Below are 19,569 nucleotides of genomic sequence, written 5' to 3' on the forward strand. Positions count from 1 at the left end.
CTAACAATTTGTGTAATTCTTGAAATACTGAAAACATCGTAACTCATGTTTAAAGAAGAAGAATGTACTACAACCTGTTAAAAGATTTCGTTATAATTTTTATGATTCTCAGAAACGTGGCTAATCCTCAGACGATAATTCTTCAAAATGGGATTCTGGTCTGTCTCAGGTGAGAGGGTTATAGCCAAGCCCTTAAGTGCTCAACTTTAAGTCTGACCATTTCCCCTCTAAGCGTCTTACTCTACCCACTGGCTCCCTCCAACCCATTAGACTCCTCATGGGTCTGGCATCCCCCCCTGCCTGGGCCACAGGGAACTCCATCCTCTATGCTCAGCTCTTCACTTCCCTGTTCCACCTCCCTTTCCAGTCAACAATCCCTGGGTCCTCAGCTCAGTGAGTGACACCACCAGGCACTCCAACAAAAGCTGGGGTCATGGAGAGTCTTCGGTCTCCATCTCCCTTACCATCCCATCTGACCCATCACTGTGTCCCCATGTTATCTCCTGCATGTTTCCCAAGCCGACGCCCTCCTTTCAGTCCCCCTCCCTCTTGTCCCGGCTACCTCCCTAATCATATCTCTTCCAGACTTGTTTTTCCCAAATACAAGCAGTTTCCAAAACCAAATCAAACCCGTTTCTGTCGAGTCAATTCCGACTCACAGTGGCCCTGTAGGACAGAGAAGAACTGCCCCCACAGGGTTTCTGAAGCTGTAATCTTTACGGAAACAGAGTGCCACATCTTTCTCCTGAGGAGTGGCTGGTGGGTTCCAACCACCAATCTTTCAATAAGCAGCCAAGCACTTAACCACTATACCACCAGGGCTCCTAAGAGCAATTTAGAACCCCTTAAAAGAACAACAATCTCACAGATCCCAGAGAGAGCTCAGTTCCTGGACAGCAGATCAACTCGGTCCCAGTTTTTCTCACATGAAGAAGCCGCCAAGGTCAGACCTTATTATCAAGTCGCCTGGACACAAGATGGCATCACAGGATGCGAGAGGGAACCATGAGTATCAACCACAGCCACCAAACCAAAGGTGTTCCATGCTGCAAAGGACTCTCTGGTCCTAAAGCCTCGCCTCCCTGAGAAGTACAGCACTGGGCTGCAGCAGGCCTGTGTACAGGTCTCAGCCACGGCAAATACCAGGTGGCCTTGGGCAGGCGTGTTGCCTGGGAATTGGTCCGGCTCAGCCAAGAGGATGATGGCAATGCCTACACCTCAGTGAGCTTTTGGAGGAAGATCTCATGAACAAGCAGTGTTGTTCACCTGCGCTTTAAAACAGCAGTGATTTCTATTGTAACTGTTTTTCATACCAGGCATTCTGGAAACGAAAGCCAAGTCTACTGCACTGCTCTCTAGTTTGTAGATGAAGAAGCAGGCAAAGCCATGGCGGCAATGAGGCTGGGAGTGACCTGAATCATAAAAGAGCCTTAAAGCCCAGGTACCCGCCTTGGCAGCGAGGGCAGCAGAGGGGACTGGTCATTGGCTCCCTCCTGCCAGGACTACCAAGAGGATTCCATCTTCAGCCAGTTCTAGCTTCTCTCTTTCCCCCCTGTTTGGATCAGTTCCTGAAGTGTGCACTTCACAAGTCTATCATTCATTTGGAAAACACACTGGGCTACAGTACTGAGACATTCTCTGTTAAGTGGATATCTTAGTACCAGTTACCTCATGGATTGAATTGTGTCCCCCCAAAATATCTGTCAACTTGGCTAGGTCATGATTCCCTTGAATGATTGCCTACCATTTTGTCCTCTGATGTGATTTCCCTGTGTTGTAAACCCTATCACTATGATATAATGAGAGGAATTAGCAGCAGTTATATTGATGAGGTCTACAAGATTACGTAGTGTCTTAAGCCAGTCTCTTTTGAGTTATGAAAGAGAGAAGCGAGCAGAGACACACGGGGACCTCATACCACCAAGAAAGCAGCACTGGGAGCAGAGCGCGTCCTTTGGACCTGAGGTTCCTGCACTGAGATGCTCCCAGACCAAGGCAAGACTGATGACAAGGACCTTCCTCCAGAGCCAACAGGGAGAGAAAGCCTTCCCCTGGAGCCGGTGCCCTGAATTTGGACTTGTAACCTACCAGACTGCGAGAGAATAAACTCCTCTTTGTTAAAGCCATCCACTTGTGGCATTTCTGTTACAGCAGCACCAGATGACCAAGATGAATTATCTCAACTAAATCCATCTGCCTTGATCCAGGAAAAGACAGACAGACAGACACATGCACACACTCACACATATACACACACACACAGTTTGGGTGACCTGGATGAATCCTGACCTGACCCCTGGAACAAGTGGGCGTTCAAGGTAAGGCCAGCCACAGTACCCCAAGAGCACAACCCTGCCCCTCCCAAGCCCACCCACTGTTAGGAGGCTGCCGTCAGGTCTCCAAGATACTTACTGTTACGGACTGAACTGTGTCCCCCCAAAAATGTATGTTAACTTGGCTAAGCCATGATTCCCGGTATTGGGTGGTCATCCACCACTTTGTCATTTGACGTGACTTTCCTATGTGCTGCAAACCCTAACCTCTGGCAATGGGTTTGGGTTTGTATCATGTTAATGAGGTGGGATTAGTGGCAGTTATGTTAATGAGAAGGGCTCAATCTACAGGATTAGGTTGTATCTTGAGTTAATCTCTTTTGAGATATGACAGAGAGAACTGGGCATAGAGGAGAGGGACTTTGTTACCACCAAGAAAGATGCTCTGGGAGTGGACTGTTCCATTGGACCCAGGGTCCTACGCTGAGAAGCTCCTAGACCATGGAAGACTGATGACAAGGACCTTCCTCCAGAACCAACAGAAAGAGAAAGCCTTCCCCTGGAGCTGGCGCCCTGAATTTGGACTTCTAAACTCTGAGAGAATACATTTCTGTTTGTTAAAGCCACCCACTTGTGGTATTTTTCTATTATAGCAGCAGTAAATGACTAAGACACTTGCAAACTCACTCAAGTCCCTCTAGGTACAGAGGGAACCCTTGGTTTGGGAAAGCCATTGTGGCCCCACCCTGGGTCCACGCTTGTCCCTCAGGAAGCGGTCTCAGGGGCCAGGTCTAAGGACTGCTGCACGGCCCCTTCCCAGTCCAGTGTCCTTTTTCATGCATCATCTGTAACCGCAGACGCTCAGTCGAGAACGTGGTGCTGGGCTGACATCCACTTCCCCTGACAGATGCGGGTAAGGGGGATGGGACGATGGCACTGTGCTTCCCTTCACCTTCCTGTCTCACAGCAGGGCTGCTTGGGGCTTCTGTCTTAAAGAACAGCCTACCACAGACCTGGACCTCCTTAACAAAAACAAAACAACAACAACAAAAAACCAAACCCATTGCCATCAAGATGATTCTGACCCAAAGCGACCCCATAGGACACAACAGAACTGCCCCATAGGGTTTCCAAGGAGCAGCTGGTGGATTTGAACTGCCGACCTTTTGGTTAGTGGCTGAGCTCTTAACCACAGTGCCACAGGGCTCCTGGACTTCCTTGGAGGGCTCAAATACCAAGACGGTGCCAGGTTCCTGGACTGCGGACGTAGCGCCCACCAATCTGCAACCCCTCCACCGTCTGTGTCTGCACTTACAGACGCTGACCTGTGACAAAAATACCCTTAACTGCCCGTTTCTTGCCCTCTGCCTTGACCCAACTCTAGCCAGGCTTCTCCCCTCCCCACGGCCCCTACACTTTGCCCCCAAATCTGAGTAGTCACTAAAAGGTAGAACCTGCCTGTTTTCTGAGCTCAGCTGAGGATTGGCTGAGCATGTGGCACTTTTCCTGTCAAACCCTTCTGGTCAGGCTGTCCACTGACTAGCCCCTCAGCTGCTTATCCCATGGATCCTAGAAAAGAAAATCCTTTTTCTGTTCAATTCTGAGATGGCTTGCAGATTTCTGAAATCATACCATTCTCCCTATTGCAATAAAAAAAAAAAAAAAAAAACCAAACGCGCTGCTGTGGAGTCGATTCCAACTCATAGAGACCCTATAGGACAGAGCAGAACTGCCCCAGAGAGTTTCCAAGGAGTGCCTGGCAGATTCCAACTGCTGACCTTTTGGTTAGCAGCCACAGCACTTAACCACCACGCCACCAGGGTTTCCTATTGCAAGAGGATTCTCAAGTTTCTCCCTCTCCAGGCCCAGATTTTGCTTTTAAAAAGGTTAGCCAAAAGTTGAGGAGAAACAAGAAAACTGTGTAATTTCTCTCCATAAATAATAATAATAAAAAAGGCCTGGCCTCAGACTCATGGTTAGATGAGAGCTTGCTGATGGATGAAAGGAGGCAATCGGGGTCCCACCGGACTGCCAATGAGGGAACTCAGGAAGCAACTTCTACTGACTGAGAAAGCATTTTCTTTTTCTTTCTTTCTTTGCTTAAATTAATATTGAGCACTGATTTTTTAGGAGCCATGTGAGCTGCAGAATTTCAGAGTTTAAAGAGATCCCAGGAGTTAAATCTTTCGGTCCTGAATTGGCTACAAAATACCCTTGTATCGTCCCCTGCAGAGGGTCACTGGTCCCTGCTGGAGCATCCCAGAGGACTGGGTGTGTGTGTAGGGGGGGAGGGGGTGGGGTGTCTAAACCAAAATACACTGCCCTCGAGTCGATTCCGACTCATATCGACCCTATAGGATAGAGTAGAACTGCCCCATAGAGTTCCCAAGGAGCGCCTGGCGGATTCGAACTGCCAACCTTTTGGTTAGCAGCCATAGCTCTTAACCACTACAGCACCAGGGTTTCCGGGGTGGGGTGGGGTGGGGTGGGGAGAGGATCTACACAGCTGGACTTGCTGGAAGGTTTTTCCTAATGAGCCTATGGCCGCTGCCCTCCAGGGGGCGCTCCGGGGCCTTAACTAGAGCTGCACCAAGGAAGTGGAGACTTCTCCACGTGACAGGGCTTTGAGTAACCAAGGAGAACCACCACGGAGACCCGCTGAAGATTTCACGTGGCTAAACAAACCACAGGCCTGGTGATTTACTTCTGAAAACCAGGCAATGGAAACCTTATACATCACAGCAGAATACCATCTGGTAGAGTGCTGTGAGATGAGCTCCCTGGGTTGGACTGTACTCAAATACACAGCGTGTTCACAACAACGGACTGGAGCATACCAAAGATCCTGAAGACGGCGAGGCCCAGGCAGCGTTTTGGTCTGTTGTACTTGACAATGGACCCCAACAAAACAAACCAAGCCCTTCTTCACCCCAGACTCTTCCCATAGCAGATGGGTTCAGGTACTTAGCTACCCCAGGCATCCCCATAGGTTTGGCAGATAAATGGAAAGCAAATAACGAGCAGGGAAGAGAAAGTGAATCCATCACCTCCCTTTAGGACAAACTGCTACTTCTAGTAATGTAACCAAACCCCACCAGCTTCCTGGCAGCTCCTCACCGTGTCAGGCCGAGGCTCCTGGATGTGTCTCCTGGGCTTCAGTCAAGCCACAGCTCTGACATCCTGAACTCACACACTCTTCTACTGTAAGTGCCCAGAAAATGTAAAATTCTACAAATAGTTCCCTGTAACTTTTAGAGGACACGAAGTCATGGTCCCATCCGCCAGAAGATGACAGCGGCCGGAAGGCGCTCTGGCAGGGACACATGGGCGGTCAGTTACCATCAGCGAGTGCAAATGGCCCTTATGATTCTAAGTCTCTTTGAGTCCACGTAACCCAGGGCAAAACGGCACGGGAAGATGTCAAATCCAGTGTCCCATCTATCTCTCAGATGCCACTTCTACACATGTGAAACCATCTCTGCTCGAGACTGCTTCCTGCTGACTGGCTGTCACCATGTAGACATCAATTACGGTTAATGTTTAATTTGACTCTCACGTGACTTGAAAATTTATTTGAAAAACACCTATATGTCAGAACACTTACTTGGGGCTCAGTCTGAGCGGAGCCCTGCTCTAACTACCGAGCCACCTAAAGCTCACAACAATCCAACGGGACTTACTCCGAGTATCCCCATTTTACAGATGAGGACATTGAGGCACAGAGGTGTTCTAACTTGCCCAGCGCCTCACACAGCCAGCATGGTAGCTGAACTCCAAAGATGGCTGCTGATGAGCCATGTGTCCTCGTGTTCATGCCCCTGTCAAAATGTGCCAGCACTGACTCTGGGCTGCCTCTGACCCGTAATCTGTTGCCGTTGAGTTGGTTCCAGCTCATAGCGACCCTACAGAAGAGAGGAGAACTGCCCCATATAGTTTCCAAGGCTGTAATCTTTATGGAAGCAGACTACCACATCTTTCTTACACAGAGTGGCTGGTAGGTTTGAACTGCCAACCTTTTGGTTAGTAAAAACAAACAAACAAACCCATTGCTGTTAAGTCAATTCTGACTCATAGGACCCTACAGGACAGAGCAGAACTGCCCCATAGGGTTTCCATGGAGCAGCTGGTGGATTTGAACTGCCAACCTTTTGGTTAGCAGCCGAGAGCTTAAGCACTGTGCCACCAGGGTTCCTTAAGACCTTAGATTTAAGGCAGTGCCTCACAGACCCTTCCAACTAGAACAAAAAGGCCTCTGACCTGTTGTCTGTAGCACACTGGCACCAGGTCCAAGGTTGAGAGGGGCCTAATCACAGACGTCTGTGGACTGGCTCCTGTGTAATGGAGTGGATTTTAATTTGATACAGGGGACACCCAGGAAGTTTTTAAAGGAATTGTACCACTTTAGACTAAAAGACAGAGGCAGTTTAAAATAATGGGAGGCCTTTGGGGCCTTCAACCTTGTACAAGCAGAAAGAAGGCTGAGAAAGCTACTGCCAACACAGGCCATTTCTTATGGAAAAGAAAGGATGGCTGAGAGAGCAGGGCCAAGGAGGATGCCTTCCAGGGAGCAGAACGGTATTCCCTATACCAATGTCACGGGCGGTGATGGCTCAGTGGGAGAATTCTCGCCTCCCAGGCGGGTACCTGGGTTCAATTCCCAGCCAGTGCATGTCAAGTGCAGCCTCCACCCATCTGTCAGGGGAGTCTTGTGTGTTGCTGTGGTACAGTTTCAGTGAAGTTTCTACATTAAAACAAACTAGGAAGAAAGACCTGGCAATCTACTTCAGAAAATCGCCCAATAAAAACCCTATGGATCCAATCCCATTGTGCATGGGGTCTCCATGATTTGACGGAAGCTAAGAGCAACAACAACATACCCAGAGTGGGATGAATTAGCGAGAGGTACCTGGATGGACTTCAGAATTGCTGTGGACCAGTAACCACTAAATGTCTAAATGTCTCCTCTTTTTAGGGACCAGGCTATCTGCAGCAGCTCTCCTGTCCATGGGTCACCACTATGTTGTGGGTGTGGGCACACATCTGGACCCAATGCAGATGAGATCCTGGACTTCAAGCCTGAGCCCGATAACGAAATGGCATGAGACTTTGGAGATCTGGGGAAGGGGTGAGGGCACTTTGCACGTGGGAGGACATGCGTGGGGGTAGACTTAAGAAGCTAGTCTCAGAAGACAACCTCCCAAAAAACCACCACCGCCTTGCTACTCATACCCTGGAGTGGTCCCGAGGCCTTCAGACTCACTTTAACCAACAGAGCGTGGTGGGGAAACCATGCTGTACTATTCCATCCTAAGACACGAGGAGGCCTGGCCGCCCTGCTTCTGTGTCCCTGGGAGCCTGAGCTGCTGTTATGGATTGAATTGTGTCCCCCCAAAATATAGGTTGGAATCCTAACCCCTATACCCGTGGATGTAATCCTACTTGGAAATAGGGTTTTCTGTGGTATGTTAATTAGGCTGTATTAGTGGAGGGTGGGCCCTAAACCTTATCATTCCTGAGTTGTATGGAGCAGCCCAGACACAGAGAGAAGCAAGCATAAATGGAGAGAAGGCGGATGCCACACGAAGACCGCCAGAAACTGAGGCACACACACCAAGGCTTCATAAGCCGAAAGAGATGACAACCTTCCCCGAGAGCCAACACAGAAAGAGAGCCTTTCCCTAGAGCGGTGTCCTGAATTTGGACTTCCAGCCTCCTAACACTTTGTGCTAACGAGGAAGCTGTACATAGACCAAGAGGCAGTTGTTCTAATACAACGAGGGAATACTGTGTGGTTTAAAGTCAGGAAAAGTGTGCATCAGGGTTGTATCCTTTCACCATACCTATTCAGTCTCTACGCTGAGCAAGTAACCCAAGAAACTGGGCTATATGAAGAAGAACAGAGCACCAGAATTGGAGGAAGACTCACTAACAACCTGCAATATGCAGATGACACAACCTTGCTTGCTGAAAAGTGAAGAGGACTTGAAGCACTTACTAATGAAGATCAAAGATTACAACCTTCAGCATGGATTACACCTCAACATAAAGAAAACAAAAATCCTCACAACCGGACCAATAAGCAACATCATGACAAACAGAGAAAAGACTGAAGCTGTCAAAGATTTCATTTTACTTGGATCCACAATCAGTGCCCACGGAAGCAGCAGTCAGGAAATCAAAGAATGTATTGCATTGGACAAATCTGCTGCAAAAGGCCTCTTTAAAGGGTTAAAATGCAAAGACGTCACTTTAAGGACCAAGGTGCGCCTGACCCAAGCCATGGCGTTTTCCATTGCCTCATATGTATGCGAAAGCTGGATGATGAATGAAGAAGACGGAAGAATTGATGCCTTTGAATTATGGTGTTGGTAAAGAATACTGAATATACCACGGACTGCCAAAAGAACAAACAAATCTGTCTTGGAAGAAGTAAAACCAGAATGCTCCTTAGAAGCAAGGATGGCAAGACTTTGTCTCACATACTTTGGACATGCTGTCAGGAGGGACCAGTCTCTGGAGAAGGACATCACGCTTGGTAGAGTACAGGGTCAGCGGAAAAGAGGAAGACCCTCAACGAGATGGACTGACACAGTGGCTGCAACATGGGCTGAAGGACAGCAACAACTGAGGATGGCACAGGACCAGGCAGTGTTTTGTTTTGGTGTACATGGGGTTGCTGTGAGTAGGAACCTACTTGACGGCACCTAACAACCACCCCAAAGGCCACCCAACTGTGAGAAAATAAAGGTCAGTTCTTTAAAGCCCCTGCTGGTGGTATTTCTGTCGCAGGAGCACCAGGGGATGATGACGGCTGCCTTGGAAGAAGCCCGACTGTCCTGCTGGGGAGACCACGTGAGGAAGGAGAGGCCCCCAGCTACATGGAGGAAAACTGAGGCCTCAGGTCATGACTCCAGCTCACCTGTGCCAGTCACCCCGGTCATCTGAGCCATTTTAGCTGGGGCTCCTGAAATCTGAGTGAAGAAATTATCCTGGATGCTTTAGCCCTGCAAGGGATCTTGTGGGGCAGAGGCAGGCTACATCTAATATGCCCCCAAGTTCCTGACCCACGGGAATCACGATAGATAATAAAATGGTTATCGTTTTAATAAGGAGCCCTGGTGGTGCAACGGTTAAGCACCGGGCTGCTAACCAAAAGGTTTTCCGTTTGAACCCACCAGCAGCTTTGCAGGAGATTTGCTTTCGTAAAGATTACAGCTTAGGAAACCCTATGAGGGGGTTCTACTCTGTCCTATATGGTCACTATGAGTCTGAATCGACTCGATGGCACACAACAATTGTTTTAATCCACTAAGTTTTGGGGTAGTTAATGTCCCAGTAACCCGCTGAAAGCCTGTTGCCGTTTAATCTGTTCCAACTCATGGTGAGCCCACGTGTTACACAGCAGAACTGCTCTGTAGGATTTTCTGGGCTGTGATGTTTACGGAAGCAGACCGCCAGACCTTTCTTCCACAGCACCTCTGAGTGGGTTCAGACCACCAATCCTTCGGTTAGTAGGCAGCACAAACCTCTTAGGTTACCTGGGGCCTTTCTACCCAGCAGCAGAGAGCCAAGCTAGCCGGGAAGTGGAGTCGAACCACTGGTCTGGTCACGACCTCTCTGCTGTGCTGTCTCCCCGGGAATCACTTCACCCTCAGGACCAACTTGGATGGAACCTTAGCGTCTTTTACTTGCTCGCGTAGCAAGACATTTAAGGGCTTTGTGACACCTCAAATTATTCTTCTTATTTTACTTGGACATGGCAAACGTTAATCTAATTGCTACCACTGAAGCATCAGAAAGACTGGGATTTTAATGATCTACAACCCAAATCCTAAGATTCCAGGCAGGCACTTCTTGCTTTTTTGCTCCAGGAACTTTTTTCTGCCCTGCAGCAACGAGTGGAACTGTCTTTGGGCTGCAATCTCTTTATTAGTCATGGGTATTCTTGGTCTACTAGTCCCAAGAGGTCACTGAAAGCCAAAAGCAATGTTAAGCATGCAAGCTTTAAATAACTAACAAAGTTAACGTAATGAGCCTAAGTGCTATCTGAAACCCATCACTCAACGCTGGCCGTAGCTCCGAGCTGTGATAAAACACCACTCATAAATTTATATTAAAACTCTGCTCAATAGCAGTTATTTACCAACAAAGATTTATTGAGTGCATTTGCCGTCAGAGACTGGGCGTCTTCACCAGGCCAATCCGTCTTTGTTTTGAGTTTGAGGGGCCAAGAAGGGGTGCCGGTCTCAGTGAGCTGGGCTGCTGCAGAGATCGATACGACCCAGAGGTAACAAGGGAGCCATTAGGGTCCTGTGTGGGATGGGGCACAGCCCAGACATGGGCTGCTCTGTGCAGAGATGTGACACCAGCAGGCATGTCCACAAACCCGCCTTTCCTCTCGAGGTCGTATTTCTCATTGTGGTAACAGGTACGCACGCAGGTGACTGCACCTAAAGGAGAACAGCTGCGCTTCAGCAGGGCCATAAAGGAAAAGACGCTGCTGACTTTGCTGCTGCTGTTGCTGGATACCATCAAGGTGATTCCGACTCCTAGCGACCCCACAGGGTCTCCAAGTTACAGCACTGTAAGTCTCTACGGAAGCAGACTGTCACATCTTTCTCTTGAGGAGCTGCTAGTGGTTTTGAACAGCTGACCTTTGGGTTAGCAGTTGATCGCTTTAACCACTGTGCCACCAGGGGTCCTTAAAGGGGTGCCAACAGCTTCCCAATTACCAAGTTCAAAAAGACAACAGTTTTGCCACGGCTTAACAAAACATCCACACAAGTTCAAAAATGTTTAATGCCTCTACTTCTAAAAAAGTCATGTTTGAACACTTCTTTGATCATGAACACTTCTTAATGGCTCACTCAGGGTCTTACAATTCGAATTCATAATACTTTTGAGCAGATTCTCATCACAACAGTTCAAGGTTTCTAAGGATTCCTAAAATGTCACAGAGAAAGCCTGGTGTCTTGAACTGAGATCCAAAGTGTCTGAACGCCAGTCACTCATTTCTTAGATCTGTGTTTACCACTTTTATTCTAAGATTTCTCCTGTAAGATATATTAAAATTGTGCTTCATTTGTGTCAAACTGGCTTCAAACCAGAAAAGGGTATCTGAGCGGGTGATAGTGGGTGGACAGAACCCCGTCATTAGAAATGGGGGTGCTTGAGGAGCACCGAGGGTCTTCTCCTGTGTGTGTTTAACACCCTGGGTCACCTACTGTTCAGTCAGCCCTTGACTAATGGCGACTCCATGCACAACAGAACAAAGCTCTGCCTGGTCCTGTGCCATCCCCACGAACGGTACAGGGTTCAGGGGTTTTTATTGGCTGAGTTTTGGAAATACATCGCCAGGCCTTTCTTCCTAGACAAGTCTTAGCCTGGAAGCTCTGCTGAAATCTGTTCAGCATCAGAACAACACGCAAGCCTCTGCCGACAGACGGGTGGTGGGTGCCCATGAGACTCATCAGCTGGGAATCCAACCTGGGTCTCCCGCGTGGAAGGCGAGAATTCTACAGCTGAGCCGTCACTGTCCCTTTAAGGTAGTTACCACCACTAATTTATAAATCAAGGAAACGGAGGCACACAGAGACTAAAAGATGACCTTAAGTTACTGGGACACATATAATAGACACATAGCTGTGCTAAAATTTACCAACGATTGATTATCGAGTCAGGGTCCCCCTTTGAGCAGATAAAAACTTTATTTGCCTAACTTTATAGGTAAGGGAATATAACACATTTATTCTTCAGTTTAAGGAGCTCTAGTGGCACAGTGGTTAAGTGCTCGGCTGCTAACTGAAGGGTTGATGGTTCAAACCCACCGGCTACTCTGTGGGGGAAAGATGTGGCAGTCCGCGTCCATAAAGATTAGTGCCTTGGAAACTCTGTGGGGCAGTTCTACTCTGTCCTATGGGGTAGCTTTGAGTAGGCATCGACTCAGCAGCAATGGGTTTCATTCTTTAGATTTTAAGAAGCCAAGCAGCTACTTTTAAGCATTTGCAATGTGTATATTTCCGACTGCTTCAATGTCAAATTTTACTTGAATCCTATTGCGAAGATATGTAATTTTTTAAGATCAAAAGATCTTTTTTGGGTCACCACATCCAAACACTGGTGGTAAAAATTAAAAAAGCCCATTCAAAATTGGTATTGGTGAGCAACTGTCAGGCCTTCCTACTTCTGGGGGGTGACTGTGCAGTATTACTATCGTGTCTCTTTCTCCCCGTAAAATCTCCTATCACAGGTCATGATAAACACATCATTGCAAGAACTGTGATAATGTGACTGTAAAATAACATCTCAACCATACTTGTGGAAAATTTTCGGTCTGGGACAGAACCGCATTCCATTTAACCCTGACCGCTGTGCCTGAAAATGAATGGAGGAGAGGGGCCATCGGAAGGGCCACTGTTTTCTTCCCTTTGCAAGCGTGGACCGTATCAGAACACCCTAAACTTAACTATGATTTTTTATGGATAATCTAAGACTTTTAAACTTTTGTAGAAAAGAAAAGAAAAATGTGTGCAAATCTCTTTGGGCTGATGAAATTCACAACCTACTCCACCCCTCCGAAAAAAAAAAAAAAGGAAGAAAGAAAAATGCATGCTACAAGAATCGGATGAAAAGAAATGACCTATCACTAGCCATAGAAATACACCGTCACTTAACAGTTCTCCACAGGCTTAAAGAGGATACTTAACCCTGTCCGCCACTCCTTCCAGATTAATAACCCATTCCTTACAGACCAAGGCACCAACATCTCTTGGGTATTATTTTCCAATGAATTGTCAGGTTGCTAAGTTGACATTATTTGAAACTACTACGATCGCTTTAATCACAGCCAATTATCACCTGCGACTTCCAGCTCTGGAATTATGAGAAGAGAAGGAATCAGCCAGCCCAGGTGCCTGGCGCACGGTATGATCGCTGAGACCTACGTCAGTCAGGAAGAGCATGCTCGTGCTGAAGGGGACACCTCCCGCGGGAACATCCCCACCACTGCACCCATTCTGTGAACATGTCTGAAGCACTCACGTCGCTCACCCTCTGAAGCTCTAACGCCACTTAAAAATATCAGGAGCAGGGCACGCTGAAAGAATCATCAGAACACTGGCAGATTCTTGTAAAACTATTTTCAAATTGTCGTGGTAAGGGAAAAAATATTTGTCTCCTCGGTGGAAAAAAGAAGAAAATACCCTGAGGAAATCTTGAAACTTTAAGCCTTAAACCAAAACTAACCCCTGAAGTCTTCCTTGAACCAAAATACAGCTTATCTTAATTTGTAAGAGTACGTCGCTTTGAGCATTGCTCCCTTTTGAAGAATTATCTACGTGAGACCGAATTGACAACAGTAACTCGAAAGGTTGAGTGGGAAGCTTAGGGGGCAGTGAGTTTAAGACGAGGGCAGTGGGATAATTTGGAAAAGGACAGCGAGAATCATAGCACAGCCTGAAAAATGTCATCAACGTCACCGAATTGTACACGCAGCAATTGCTGCAATAATGTAGCTTTGGCTGCGCGTGCTTTCACATGCACACACAAAAGGACGTTACCAGTCATCAATGCCAGTGGCCCAGTAGTTAAGAAGTAAGGCTGCTAACCAAAAGGTCGGTAGTTCGAATCCACCAGCTGCCCCTTGGAAACTCTATGAGCCATTTCTGCTCTGCCCTGTAGAGTTGCTATGAGTTGGAATCGACTCAATGGCAATGGATTTGTTTGTTTTAAATAGTAATTTGTTGGTTATATTACCTCCCTTTGGCAGACAAGTTAATTATTAGTTCAGTGTTGGGGAATACTGGCTCTTTCGCTGTGTGTTAAGAATCATTACCCAGGTAAAACTCATCCAGAATACCTGGTCCAATTATACTACCAAGATTACTAACGGTTGGTGATTCAAGGTCATTCCATTTTCACCACGTGTTTAAGTCTGGGAAAGGTACAAACTCCTTGGTTGGTCAACCTGGACACCAGGACGGTGACCCCAAAGGCGGACTGTCTCTCTCCACACCCCCACCCCAGTGTAGCTTCTTCTCCTTCCTGATACTTCATGGGACAAGTCAGGACTGCAAACTGAACCAAAAGATCAGCCGAGCTGAGATGAACCCAGGCTACGGAACAACTCTATACCTCCTCCTCAACTCCAACCTCAGAGTGGAGCTGGGCTCTATTCAATGGCGCTGCCTCTGGGTGGGGCGAAACCCTAAGGAGCTAGGGAGGAGTCTGCTGAGCTGTCCTGGGTCCCCATCAGGGTAGGCTGGCCCCATGCTCTCTGCTGTCCCTGCTGATCCCTGAAGGTGGACTCACCAGCATACAAACTAACACAGACATACAAACACGGATGGAAAGGAAGTCTCAGTATCTCCATGTGCAGCTACCTAAAGCATACAGCTTTGGCAAATTACATTACACTCCTGTTTTCCATTGCATGTCCTATTAGGGTCGCTACCAGCTGGAACTGACTCGACGGGAATGGGTTTTGGTTTTTGGTTCCAGAGAAGGCATAAAGCTAACAGCACGGCTTTTCTCCTCACTGAGTCTATATGGCCAATGGCACATAGCCTTTGGCAGGAACAAGAGAAACAAAAGGATATGAGTGTGGCCAGCAGTTGTTCCCTATTTATTTACAAGATTGAAAGGCAGTGAGATTAAAAGCAAAGCTCCTCCCATGCAAAACTGGCCCTAGATCAGGCTGGTGACAATAGAAGATGCTCCTGGACGCACAGCACTCCAGTGCAGAACACAGCCCATCAGATGGCATCCCCAGTACAGAACACGGCCCATCTGACGGTACTCCCAGTGCAGAACACGGCCCATCAGATGGCACCCCCAGCACAGAACATGGCCTATCAGCGGGTACCCCCGGTACAGAACACGGCCCATCAGCGGGCACCCCCGGTACAGAATGCGGCCCATCAGCTGACATCCCCAGTACAGAATATAGCCCATCAGACAGCAGCCCCAGTACAGAACACGGCCTATCAGCGGTCACCCCCAGTGCAGAACACGGCCCATCAGCGGGCCCCCCAGTACAGAACGCGGCCCATCAGCGGGCACCCCCAGTACAGAACATGGCCCATCAGATGGCACCCCCAGTACAGAACACGGCCCATCAGCCGACACCCCCAGTACAGAACACGGCCCATCAGCCGACATCCCCAGTACAGAATATAGCCCATCAGATGGCAGCCCCAGTACAGAACACGGCCTATCAGCGGTCACCCCCAGTATAGAACATGGCCCATCAGACGGCACCCCCAGTGCAGAACACGGCCCATCAGCCGACACCCCCAGTACAGAATATAGCCCATCAGACGGCACCCCCAGTACAGAACACAGCCTATCAGTGGTCACCCCCAGTACAGAACATGGCCCATCAGCCAGCACCCCCAGTACAGACAGAATACGGCCCATCAGATGGCACCCCCAGTACAGAACACAGCCTATCAGTGGTCACCCCCAGTACAGAATATGGCCCATCAGCCGGCACCCCCAGTATAGACAGAATACGGCCCATAAGATGGCACCCCCAGTACAGAACACGGCCTATCAGTGGTCACCCCCAGTACAGAACATGGCCCATCAATCGGCACCCCCTGTGCAGAACACGGCCCATCAGTGCTCAGTAAGGTACCTCTCTAGTGATGCCACCCGTCCAGAACCACAAGCTACCCATCCTTCTCCTGTTCGCTCATCACGCTACACGTCCCTTGCACATAACAGAGATACACTTGACCAGGAATATGTCTGGACCCAACGGAGTAGAAATTCATGGCACTGAAGGGTCTGTTGTGAGGAGAAAGCCCGTGCAGACCTTCCTCCTCACACCCCTCCATCACTTACACCCAGGGCAGGTCCTGACGCTGGCACTCACCAAAGCCATGCCCACTGAAGGCAGGTCCTGACGCCAGCACTCACCAAAGCCACGCTGTGAGGATCAGACCTATCGTGGCCAGCTTCACACTCATCTCCCTGCTTACCAGGAGCTTTCATAGCCAATGCACTCTGAGGTAGACTATCAGGGTTGGGGATCCTACTGGAGGCCAGGGGCTGACAAAGTACAGCTGCGGGGCCACATCTGGTCTTCTGACTCTCTTTGCAAATAAAGTTTTATTGGAACACAGGCATGCTCATTCTTATGGATGGCTACTTCTGCACTATATTGGCACAGTTGAACAGTTACAACAGAGACCATATGGCCTGCAAAACCTAAAATATTTATGATCTAGCCTATTATAAAAACAGGTTGTTGACTGGTAAAAACACTTTTATCCTTTAAGACCCTGCTGCAGAGCCACATGCTCTGGGCTCCCATGCTGTTGTTGGTTGCTGTCGAGTCGATTCTGACTCATAGCGACCCCATGTGACAGAGTAGAACTGCCCCAGAGGGCTTTCTAGGCTGTAATCTTTACAGGAGCAGATTGCTAGGTCTTTCTCCCATGGAGCCGCTGGGTGGGTTGGAACTGCCAACCTTTGTGTCAACAGCCGAGTGCTTAACAATTGCACCACAAGGGCTCCTCTGGGCTTCCAAAGCCTCTGCTTAAACAAGCATCATGTTATCTCCTAGGTTACGGTGCAGGAACAGGGTGTACACTGCCGTAGGTCTCATCTATGAACACCCCACCATCTCACCTACAGCCACACATCCCCTCCAGTGTCTTCAGCTCTGGGTTCTCCACTCAGCTCCAGAGTCTCCCTTCTCAGTTCCCACTGAATGCCCTTCCCTGAGAACCTATTACACACACACACACACAAATACCTACCGCCGTCCAGTTGATTCTGACTCGCAGCAACCCTATAGGACAGAGTAAGACTGCACCACAGGGTTTCCAAGGCTGTAATCTTTATAACTTATGCTTGGTAAAGTAGAGGGTCACCGAAAAAGAGGAAGACCCTCAACGAGATGGACGGACACAATGGCTGCAACATGGGCTCAAACGCAGCAATGATAGTGAGGACGGCGCAGGACCGGGCGGTGCTTCATTCTCTTGTACACAGCACCATTATGAGTCTGAACAAACTCGATGGCACCTAACAATAACAACAATCTTTATAGGAGCAGACAGCCACATCTTTCTCCCACGGGGTGGCTGGTGGGTTTGAACTTCTGACCTTTCAGTTAGCAGTCGAGCACATAGCCACTAAGCCACCAGGGCTCCGAGCATCTATTCAGGACTCCAAACCCAGCACACCCCAGATAGAAAAATGGATCGTCTCCCCTCATGGACTGGGAATTTGGGGAAGGTTAGGGCTTTCCTATCCCTCCTAGAGGCAACCTATTTTACAAGGAGCCCTGGTGGCACAGTGGTTAAGTGCTCAGCTGCTAACCGAATGTGGCAGTCTGCTTCCATAACGATTACGCCTTGGGAGCCCTGTGGGGGCAGTTCTACCCTGTACTATAGGGCCGCTCTGAGTCAAAATCCACTCGACAGCAAGTTTTTTTGGAGGAGGGCGGTCTTCCAGAATACTCTGGCTGGTGCAATTAATCACTCTTGCTGCTAACTGAAAGGTTAGTGGTTTGAGTCCACCCAGAGAAGCCTTGGAAGAAAGGCCTGGAGACGTACTTCCGAAAAATCAGCCACTGAAGCCCTACAGAGCACGTGTCTACTCTGACACACGTGGGGTCGCCATGAGTCAAATCGTTAGGGCTGCCCAAGCCACAAGCCACTCTGGCTCCCCAATTCCCACGTCAGTACCAGCGCGTGGTTGGTCCTGAAATAATTACCCCATTCATAGACATCCTGGGCTCTAAAACATCTCCGAAAATGGAAACGATCCATCCCAAACCTGAAACCGAACATTAAAAAGTAGGGAGGCAGTAACACGGGGTCGCTGAGTTAAAACCACCCGGGTCAAACTGAACACGCTCCCGCCTCACGCAGCGCAGCGTATAGCTTAGCGGAAAAGAACCAAACGTGACAGACGACAAGACCGCAGGTACGCAGGGATCAAAATGGCTCGGCACGCGAGGTGCAGAAAACACTGTGAAGTGAGAGAAGTGAATGACAAAACAGGATCTTCCACAGTGTGCAAGGAAATGTCCCAATTAACGGCTTCCCCCAGGCCCTCCTCAAATGAAAAGCTTCGAGCAAATTTGCGTAGGTGATGCTACGATTCGCGTTTGGTACGAGGAGACGGGCCACACAGTTTGGCCAGCAGACGGGAGCTCTGCTACTAAGCCATTTTAACTTTCTGCTTACTTTCAAGTGTTTCCATAGAAACAGCAGGAAGCCCCTTCACAGAGCCCCCTTTTTTTCCGTAGTAATATTTGCCACCCTACCCCTCCTGGCGACCACCTATTATTTTACAAATGGAGGCTTTTCCCCAGCTGGCTGGGGACAGTGCAGGCAGCTGGGGGAGGGGGTAGAGGGCTGAGGGAAGATTCTAGATCTTTAACCAGCTCCCTGGTGACCCCCTCCCCTTTCTGGTTCGTAATATTTCTGTCACTCTGCCAGGTTGTAGGGCACAAAGGGTTATACTTTAATTGAGCTGTCAGCATCTCCAACAATCCTATAAAGCCCCGATTATGCACGGCGGGGTTGGTGACACACTTGTTATTGCGGATGCCCTATTTGCGAAACCCAAACCCGCGCCACGCACAGGTCAGCTCACCCGTGCGACCTTGCTGTCATTAGCTGTGTCTATTCCTACCTCACTGCTGAGAAAATCACACGGTGCGCGCTTCAAAGCGCCGGCCAGCCCTGGATTCGACCAGGAGCTAATCACCCACAAATCCAGCTCAAATGGCAATAATTGGCTAAACTGCTCCCCTCTCCAGAGCTCAGCAGTAATTTGGGATAATAAAGACAGGAATTATTCAGCTAACTGCCCCGAAATGCATGCTTTGTGACTGACACACTTCACATTTTAATAACGATGGACGCGGAACCCAATTTAAGGCAGCAGCAACCGAGTAACAAGAGCGAGAACAATGACAGGGAAACGAAAGAAAAGTTCGCTCTATTCCCCCTACCCCTTAAAAACCGTGTTGACCAGAATGCTGAAGGGATTTCTACCTACTCGGGCCAGCCAAGTCCACCCAGAGCCGAGTGCTAATCAAAGGAATTCGAAACTTGGGAGGAGAAAACCACGAAGCTACTATATATTGGAACACCAAAAACAAATCACCTCCCCTTATCAAAAGAACAGTAGATTAAGAAAAAACCATTTTTTTCCCCCACCAGGACTGACAGATACCTTCTCGGCTTTTCTAGTTAATACTATCTCTCCATCACCTCGTTTTTCTTCCCTTTCACCCTGTCTTTCTGTCACACGATTTTCAGCCCCAGAGATG

The 19,569-nt window shown here is 48.7% G+C and overlaps 1 protein-coding gene across 3 annotated transcripts in view; it reads right to left on the reverse strand.

Annotated features, from left to right (window-relative positions):
- The window catches only part of AGAP1 (ArfGAP with GTPase domain, ankyrin repeat and PH domain 1), a 672,497-nt gene that overhangs the window by 276,566 nt on the left and 376,362 nt on the right, over positions 1 to 19,569 (reverse strand). The gene's annotated exons all lie outside the window — the stretch shown is intronic.

The sequence above is a fragment of the Loxodonta africana genome, chromosome 6, assembly GCF_030014295.1.
Source record: "Loxodonta africana isolate mLoxAfr1 chromosome 6, mLoxAfr1.hap2, whole genome shotgun sequence".
NCBI lineage: Eukaryota > Metazoa > Chordata > Mammalia > Proboscidea > Elephantidae > Loxodonta > Loxodonta africana.